We start from the raw sequence: 10,000 nt of genomic DNA on the forward strand, positions 1-10,000 counted from the left end.
AGCTTTCTGCTTGAAATTGTATTTAAATTATAAATGTCAAAAATTAATCTTTGGAATAAACCACATTTTCTTTTAAAAAAAGAAAAAAAAATAGTATCCATTTTTTTTCTATCGAATTCATTTGCTGTTTTTATTGAAAACTATTTTCCCCCGGATTTTTGATATAATTTTCCATTAAGGGCCGTGCGTCTCACGTTCGTAAATAACAAAATTTTTTTTGTAGATTTTGGTGTGCTAAAAATGAATCTGCAAACCGTTTCCGTCGCAAAAAAATAGTTTTTATGATATGAAGAAATTACTTTTTCGAAAAAGTGGCGATCACTTTTCCATGTAAATTTAACTTAAAATTAAAATGAGCACCCACTTTCTAGCCACCTGAGAGAGGGGGGATTTTTTCCCATGTTTATTGGCTAAACAGCTTTCGTTTATGCTCACGCATAGCGTAAACGAAGGCTACGGCTGTGAAATAGAAAATAGTCCCAGAGTTCAGGGGTTATTACCATGCAAAAGAAATCAAACAAAAAACTTTTTAGCCAAGAAACACAGAAAAATGCCCCTCTCTCAGGTGGCTAGAAAGTGGGTGCTCATTCTAAGTTAAATTTACATTGAAAAGTAATCACCCACTTTTCGAAAAAGTAATTTCATGAATATCATGAAAACATTCTTTTTGCTACGGAAACGGTTTGCAGATTCGTTTTTAGCACACCGAAATCTACAATAAAATATTTCGTTATATATGAACGTGAAACGGGCCTTAAAGTAAAATAATACCGGATTTTTTTGAGCAGATTTGCCGTTTAGTTGTACAAATATCCTCAAACCAGGTAATCACTAAAAGGGACTTTTAAAAGTCGTCACCTGTATTGAGCAAAAGTTTAAAACCACCGATTATATGCCAGCCTACGTCATGGTAACATATATTGAGTGAGTTCCTAACAGTATTTTGTATAGTTTTTTAGGTTAAACTCATTTTCCCAAAATTTGCCCAAACTTAACGTGTTCGATACAGTCTGCCGCCATTTGTATTTTTCAGATATACCGATAAACATTGAATGTTTTTGAACCGATTATACATTACATAAAAACACTAAAATCTTATCCAGTTAGGTAGCACATTTACTTTTCTTGCCTTTGATAACATTTATTTGTAATATATTTATTTTTTGACAACTTCTTTGTATCTGTGTTTAGTGATACAAACCTTTTTCATTTAATGTAACATTTAGTCGGCTTGAAAAACAGTGTTTATCGGGGTATTTGAAAGCTACAAATGGTGGTGGACACTGTTGATTACTGTAAGTTAGAGAAAGTGAGTTAAAACTAAAAAAACTATACAAAATACTGTCAGAAACCCACCGATTATGCCAGCCTATGTCATGGTAACATATATTCGGTGAGTTTCAGACACTGTTTTGTATAGTTTTTAGTTTTCAACTTACTTTCCCAAACTTAACGTATTCAACAGAGTCCGCGACCATTTCTGTTTTTTGAGCCAATTAAACATTTTACATTACATAAAAACACTAAACAATTATCCAATTAGGTAGAAACGTAACTTACCTTACCTTTGCTTTCATTTATTTGTTTTTGGACAACTTTTTCGAATCTGTGTATAGTAACCTCCCCTCCCCCCACCATCAACCAAATATTAATTACTAACTCACATTTTTGTAAAACAACAACAAAAAAAAAAAAACATTTAGCGTTTCAACATTTTTGCTACGTTCGGCTTCATCCACTGATTGTTGGTCAAGTCCAAACCATGAATGATTGACAGAAACTCCTGAGGATCCAGATCAAATTCTGCAAGAGTACCATTTTTTTTCATTTTCGCCTTCTTTTTCACTTTTTGCAGTGGATTGCTGTACTAATATAAGAAACATGCATTTTCTCTTTTTATTAAATTTTTCCATTACACCAAATTGAGCCACTGCAATGCGTGGCAGGGTACAGCTAGTATATATATATATATATAGGCTCATTACCGTTGGGTCCCGATTTCGAATCTCACATGATATAGCCACTCTGATGAGTTGTAGACGACGAAACACGTGTTAGTGGATAATTACATTTTAAAAATAATATATATACCGCCCCCCCCCCATGTGGGGGTACCAAATTGGTTAAAAGGGAAAATTATTCCCAACTCGCATTTAGGTAAAAATGCACTTTCGTAAATGATTGAATTCATTCAAAACATATCGCTAAAACCAAAACAAAACAACATCTATCTATCTATCTATATATATCTATATATATATATATATATATATATATATATATATATATATATATTGGTGGAAATATTCTTTATTCACTTATATTTCTTTTTTATATATATCAATCCTTATTTAAGAAGCTCAATGTAATTACAGAGCATATAATGAATAAACGACAAAAGTTTATATTCCAAATTTCATGATGTTGACCACCTTACAATTTATTCCTTTAATTAAGTCGACATTTATAATTCTTGACAGTATCTGTTTCGTAGCACAAAATCATTCAATTAATTATTATATCAAACAATTAATCTATTTTGCCCTTAACTCATCAGAAGAAATAGCAACAATCAATCCACCAAAAAATAAATAAATAAAATGCGTTTGGGCATCATTAAAAAAATCCGAAAATTGAAAAAGAAGCTGCAATTACAATTAAAAACGAGTAATTTCAATGATATGAATAAATTATAGCTTTAAAAAGTGGGGGATCGCTTTTCTGTATTAATTTAACGTAAAATAAACACCCACTTTATAGCCAAGGTGGCCATAAGGTGGTGTTTATTTTATGTTAAATTGATATAGAAAATTGATACCCCACTTTTTGAAACAATAATGTGCGATCCTAAGGGCAAATGTCACATGGCCACCTACACAATTCAGGTTATTAGCTTTCTAACAAACATTCATTTTTTAAATTCTGATCAATAGTCGCCGAGATTTCAGACTTATAAAATTGTCCCAAAAGTGGTATTTCTCTCTTTCTCTTTCTTTCTCTCTCTCTCTCTCTCTCTCTCTCTCTCTCTCTCTCTGCCTATGTATATACACACACACGCGCGCGCGCACATGCACACACACACACACACACACACACACACACACACATATATATATATATATATATATATATATATATATATATTGTTTTAATAAAAACCAAGACATCAAGGAATAGATTGATAGCAACAAATAGTGTATTTCATCGTTAGCTACAATTGTTTAAAGACTATTCGGACAAATTCAAACATTATGTCGTTTGAAAATTTTTACAAGAACAGCCTTTCGTCAGACGTATTGAATAAAAAATTCTTTAACAATGAAGAATATGGAATCCATTTCCCTTATAAGGAAAAAACATGAGAAAATATTTTACCTACATCTCATCCTTCCAAAGTTTTTTTTTAAAGATTTATATATTTACCTATTTTCGTATCTCTATTTAAAAAATTTTTTCAATCAAATTATCCTACAACGTTACTACTAATTACCTATGTTCACTTAATATATTTTTACTAATACTATTCATTAATTTCTTAAATTAAATTTCTTTATTTAATTTAAATTATTTTTTCTAATACGGACTAATCAACTAAGTCTTTAGCTATATTGTATCGATTCTGTGTTAGTTTCGTATCTGGAATCTGCTTTGTTTATTTACAAAAATATCGGCTAACCTATTTGTGTAATTTCAAAAGGCGGTTTTTGATTAAATCTTATTCCATAAGGAAAAAAAATAGTTTAACATTACTCTATATTCAGTGCAGTTTCATTCTTCATTTAAAATTAAGGATCTCAATTTATTTGTAATTTTTTTATTTTCTTTCGTTCCTACCGCTTAAGATTTACGATTACCGGATATTTTATACGTTGAAAGGGAGGTAACTCGGTACGTTCGAAATTTTAAAGTTTTGTTTAATTATAAGTTACCAAAATCCTAATATGTATCCATAACGTTGAAAGGGAGGTAACTCAATACGTTCGATATTTTAATGTTTCTGCACGGTTCTAAGTTTGGCAAATTCCTAATATGCATTTATGATTTATTTATTAATTAAACAAAACCAATTAAATCTAGGCTAACTTATTCAAAGTATAAGTTTGTAATGTATATCTTAATCATGATACTGATTTTATTACCAAAAATTTAACCTACGTTTGCCATCCAGCCATAATTTTCTGAGGTTATGTATGGATTTAATTCAAATAATATAAATTCAGGAATTAAGCTCTTAAATATTTATCTAATAATAATACATATCCTATTAATAAGTATTATTTTAATAAATATATTATTTAGCTCCATTTACGTTTTACTCCAATGAAAGTGGTGGTCCACCTTGGTTTTTGGATTTAATCGTTCATAACAAGAATATTATTTAATAAGCTAGTGTTTTTCAAGTTTTACTGATCTAAAAACAGTATCAATTAATCCCCATTCTTTAATTAATAATAATAATTTTTGTTGAATCTACATTGCTAATCCTTGTTAATATATTTTTATTGATCAAGAAACCGTATCATCTATTTCACCAACAATATGACTAAAATTGTGTTCCCAATTTTGAAACAATATTGCTAATCTTTGTAAGCCTTTTTATAGATCTAAATTTCTTATCTAATAATCCATTGTCTTTAGTTCTAAAAATGTTTTGCTAGTGTAGAATATTAGATTCCAGATTTCCTTGCTAAATTTGAATCATTTATCACATCTAATTTATTCCATTATTAGCTATTTAACACCATTTTAACCCTGGCATTACACTCAAGAACCCCCGCCCCCAAAGAATATTTTTTTCTCTCAGCTACGTTTTAGACATATATACTGGTAGCCAAATTGAATATTGAAATGCTTATATTTTTGGTTCTATGGGACGAAACTACATGAAAACTTGCAGGTTTTTTGAAGATTATAATATTATTTTATGATTGGAATTTTATGACAATTGGTAAAAAAGAAACCTATATTTTCAAACCAATAATATATATATACATATATATATATATATATATATATATATATATATGTCTGTGTGTGTATGTGTGTACATATATGTGTGTACATATATATATATATACATATATATATATATATATATACATATATATATATATATATATATATATATATATATATATATATATATATATATATATATATATTATAAATCTCACCTGTCTGTTTAAATCTGTATGTATGTATGTATGTATGTATGTATGTATGTATGTATGTATGTATGTATGTATGTATGCCTAAAACTTTCGACAGAGGCGACGGATTTTCACGCGATCGATATCATTTTGAAGCTCGATCCTTCAGATGATAGATATCGAAAAATTGGCTAAAAACATTAATACCTTAACCCTCAACTGGGCTCTTTTCTACAAGAAGGGGTCGCTTTTTTTCGCCGATATTTTCGAAAGTCATCTTCTCTTTTCGATTGACTAGCCTTAATTTAAACCTTTGCCACTTCTGATTAAGACATCCGGGGTTTTTTTTCATGTTCTTTTCCTCTTTCGGGGTACAGGTTCGAGCCTGCCGGCCTACTACCACTGTTTTTTTTTTTTTGTGTTTTTTTTTTTTTTTGCTCAACACACACTTCCAAACACCTGGGCAATGCCATATATATATGTCTGTCTGTCTGTCACGTATTGCATGGATATATATATATATATATATATCCATGCAATACGTGATACATGTCTTTTACTCTCACCAACCAAGTTTCATTTCCATATATCATCGCATTTTGTACACGGCTGATAAATTCTTCGCTTGGCTGATAGTGGTATCACTCGCCAGGTTAGTAATGGCAGAAGCTCCCTGAACTTAAACCATCATGAGTAACTCTTGCAATCGCACTAGTAACTTTAACAAATTTTCATTACTAATGATTATTATATTGTCCAATTTCTACTGTACACTCTTTAACCCTTATCCTTGAGTGGCCTCTTGGCTTTGATAATGAGTTGATACCTATGAAAAAAAAAAAAAAAAGAAAAAGTCCAATGTGAACAAGTTCTAATTGAATCGTCCCCCTAAGTAATCCAAGTTACAAAATTCCCACTGTTTACTATGCTAAAATCACAATGACTAATGTATACCTATTAACCCTTATCCTCGAGTGGCCTCTGGACCTTGATAAGTGGTGACACCCTTGTAAAAAAAAAAAAAAAAAAAAAACTGCTCCACTCTGTGTTCCAATGGTAAAGCGAAAACTTGTAAACGTGATGCGGCATTGATCAGTGCAAATGATTGTGACGTCTTTTCACTTGAGTCCCTTTTCATTCGCCTCTTCTACAAAAGCAGAGTTAGACACATGGTTGGTTTTTAATGTGGGTGAAAATACAGCTCTCCAAAAATGGGACCCAAAGTTATAATTGCTCCTGCATCAACCGACAGATACTACATTTTGATCCAAGCTGAGTATTTGGGAGAGTGGGTGGAGGGTTTATAAACCAAGTGTGTAAAAATTATAATATTTCAGTTTTTTCTTCTTTCATAATTCTGGCCTCTCACGAAATCCTGTTTTTTTTTTTGTTTTTTTTTTTACTGATAGGTTACCGCTTATCAAGGCCTGGAGGCCACTCAAGGATTTACCGAGAGGGCTTAGAAAGATTGCCAGTAGAATGATAGCCACTATTATGAGAGGATTAGTGAGTGGGATGGGCAGAATGTTACTTAAGATGACTTGATTATCCAAAAGGATGGCTCAACAAGTATTTGTTTACATTAGACTTGAAGGCGACCATGTTGTGGTCAGATGGAAAGCAGCCTTTCAGCTTTGTGTTTCACAGAAAGAAAGTTCTAGGAAAGAAACTCTGTTCATGGAATCTTCGTTTAATTTCTTGTACAGAGAGAAAGAGAGAGAAAAAGAATGGGGATACAAAGGAAGATTCTTTGTTATTGTTATAATTCGGTGAGTTCTTGCTGTGAATCTTTTTTCAGTGATGTGACCAGAGATTAGAGCTCAGTCGAGCACCTACCATGAATAAATCGAGAGTAGAAAGAGAACAGCAACATCTTTTCGTCCCAACAATAGTTCTTCAACAATAGTTCTTCAGCAAGATATTGCATAGCCGCATGCTGCCAGATCAGCAACAAAACTGATGATTATGATTGGTGAAAGAGACTGTTCAATGAAAACGGGGCATTTAAAAAAAATGTTCTGACCGCAATATCTGTAAGTATAATTAATTGGCATCAGCCTTTTATTTATTCATTCTTTTTATTTGTTATTTAATTTTTAATTAGCATTGCCCATGTTGATGGATAACACAAGTTACAAAAAAGTGTGTGTGATATCTTTAACTGAAATAAAACTCGGCCCCCAAAATCAACAGAGATTAAACCATTCCTGTAATGATCCGGTCCCTGTTGATTTTGCGGTGGGAGTTTAGTTCTGTGCAGTTCTAGGAGGTCCACCTTCCCAGGTCGTGCCTCCTCTCTTTGAGAAGGGCTTAGTTTATTGCTAATCGCCTCAGGCACCCTTACTGCGTATTGCGGAATGCCGACGGGGCTGCCCAGGCACTTTTTGCAAATAAGAGTGCCCCTTTTTGGGGCGGGAATGGTGAGGACTAACTTCTCAATCCCACTTTCCGACCCTGATGTCTTTCTTGCAGTGGGAGAAAACTAAAAATCCTTTCACTGAAGTTCAACGGTGATTCCAGTGTATAAGAGGAAAAGAAAAGGAAAAAAAAGAAATACCCTAAAACAAAAATCTGCAAAAACCTCAACAAATCGAGCTTCACTGATAAGTTCAGATATACGCCCAAATATTTGGGCCATAAAAACCAAAATTATGACATCAGTCTGACTAAACAATGAATGGCATTTAATAGCATTTGCTCTTTATATAAATTAGCCTCGTTTTCATTCTAAGATTATCTTTTATAGGTATGTCCAAATTAGACTATGGGCAAGTAATTCATAACGTTAAACAAAACTATCACATCAGCAAAATAAATAAATAAATAAATAAATAAATAAATAACTAAATGAAATTAAAATTTAACTTTCAAATTTCAATGAGGTGTTATCTTCTTCTTCTTCTTCTTCTTCTTCTTCTTCTTCTTCTTCTTCTTCTTTAAAGGGGACCTGTCTGTATGTTTGTTTGTATGTTTGCTAAAACTTTTGTCATCCGCATCCGACCGGGGTTTGACAGGTAACATCTGAAAGTGTAGTGCCCTGGATGCAAAATATGTGAAAATTAGCAAAAAAAAGGGAGTCCGTTTTTCATCTCTTTTTTCACAAGTCACATACGCTTATAAAACTAAAACCGCTTACTTTGCAACGTTATGACGTCATAAGTACTCGTGGCTGAGTGGGCAAAAGCGTTTATCCATAAGTTTTGGCCTTTTTCTCCTCGAAACAGGAAGAAGGGGGCAATAAAAGTAAAGAAAGAAATATGGTATCATGAGTATAGCGAAAAGGTGTATATCAGTAATCCTCATAAAATCCTAAGCCACGTTGAGTCATCCAGCTAGTATATATATATATATATATATATATATATATATATATATATATATATATATGTGTGTGTGTGTGTGTGTGTGTGTGTGTGTGTGTGTGTGTGTGTGTGTGTGTGTGTGTGAGATATATATATAGATGTTTGTATAATATATACAGGGTGCCCACAACGTCTGGCTACATAATCTACAGGATGCTTCCACAAAGTCTGGTTAGCCAGACTTGTGGACACCCTGTATATGTGTCAGTGGATAATTATATTTTAAAAACAATATATATATATATATATATATATATATATATATATATATATATATATATTGCGTATAACTTCGTTACAGATTTATAAGATTTTCTGGAAAATTTGAATACATTTTCAATAACAAGATTTTTATTTTGTATTATATATATAATCCCAGGTTAATATTTTGTAGAGGTAAAGCAACCAATGAAATTGTAATGAGGTTAATGCAAGAGTGCGTAATACTGAAGTAGGGTAAGATATACTTTTATATTTGTTTCACATAATCATTAATATGCCGCAACACATTCATGAGCATGTTTCGGTCAGCCATTTACAAGTTACTAGAGACCTGTTCCAGCGATATTGCTTATACAAAAGAAAAAGTAAAGATGGAATGAATATCATAAGAACAATGTAAGTACTTTCGGATCTTTTTTTTTTTTTAGAATTTATATAATCATGCCTAAATTCTGTTTTCTGTTCTTTTTAAGAAGTTTTTATTCTTCTGATAAGTCAGGGCGGATAATATTTTTTAAAATGACGTAATAATTATGTGATTGATTCTGCGCTACGAAACAGGTCCTGTCAAGAATTGAATATTATAACATTGCTGAAAGAAATAAACAGTAAGATGAACAACATCTGGAAATATAGACTTTTTGTCATTTATATATATATATATATATATATATATATATATATATATATATATATATATATATATATATATATTATGGCAGTAGAGTTTAGTTTCCTAGAATTACATCCAATGAAACAACATGTGTCTAACAAAAAGTGCTCATGAACAGAGCAGGTATATTAAATTTATTTATACAAACATTGATGGCTACATATGTGCATACATGTTTCTGTAATCCCCCGTCGCTGGGGAGTTACGTCTTCAGGCCAAGAATTACCCTCGAAAAAAAAAATGAGTTTTCCAGGGTAATTCTTGGTTTGAAGACGTAATCTCCCCAGCAACGGGGGATTACAGAAACATGTATGCACATATGTAGCCTTAGATAGATAGATAGATAGATAGATAGATAGATAGATAGATAGATAGATAGATAGATAGATAGATAGATATGGAAATTCTTTTCGGGGTACAAAATTTAATTATGGCTAAATATAGACCAATTAACATGATGATTAAAAAAATAAAAAATGAAAATAAAGGTTAGCTAACCAGGTTTCGTTCCTCACTCAACGGAGCTAAATCGAGTAAAATTACGATTTAAAAACAAATTGTCATGAATATGGCGAGGGGGGGGAGAGAAAATT

General features: G+C 31.7%; 1 protein-coding gene across 1 annotated transcript in view; it reads right to left on the reverse strand.

The window, feature by feature from the left end:
- The window catches only part of LOC145277914 (uncharacterized), a 143,349-nt gene that overhangs the window by 74,688 nt on the left and 58,661 nt on the right, over positions 1 to 10,000 (reverse strand). The window lies entirely within an intron of this gene.

Source organism: Euprymna scolopes, chromosome 6, assembly GCF_053919585.1.
Source record: "Euprymna scolopes isolate OS-2025 chromosome 6, ASM5391958v1, whole genome shotgun sequence".
Taxonomy (NCBI): domain Eukaryota; kingdom Metazoa; phylum Mollusca; class Cephalopoda; order Sepiida; family Sepiolidae; genus Euprymna; species Euprymna scolopes.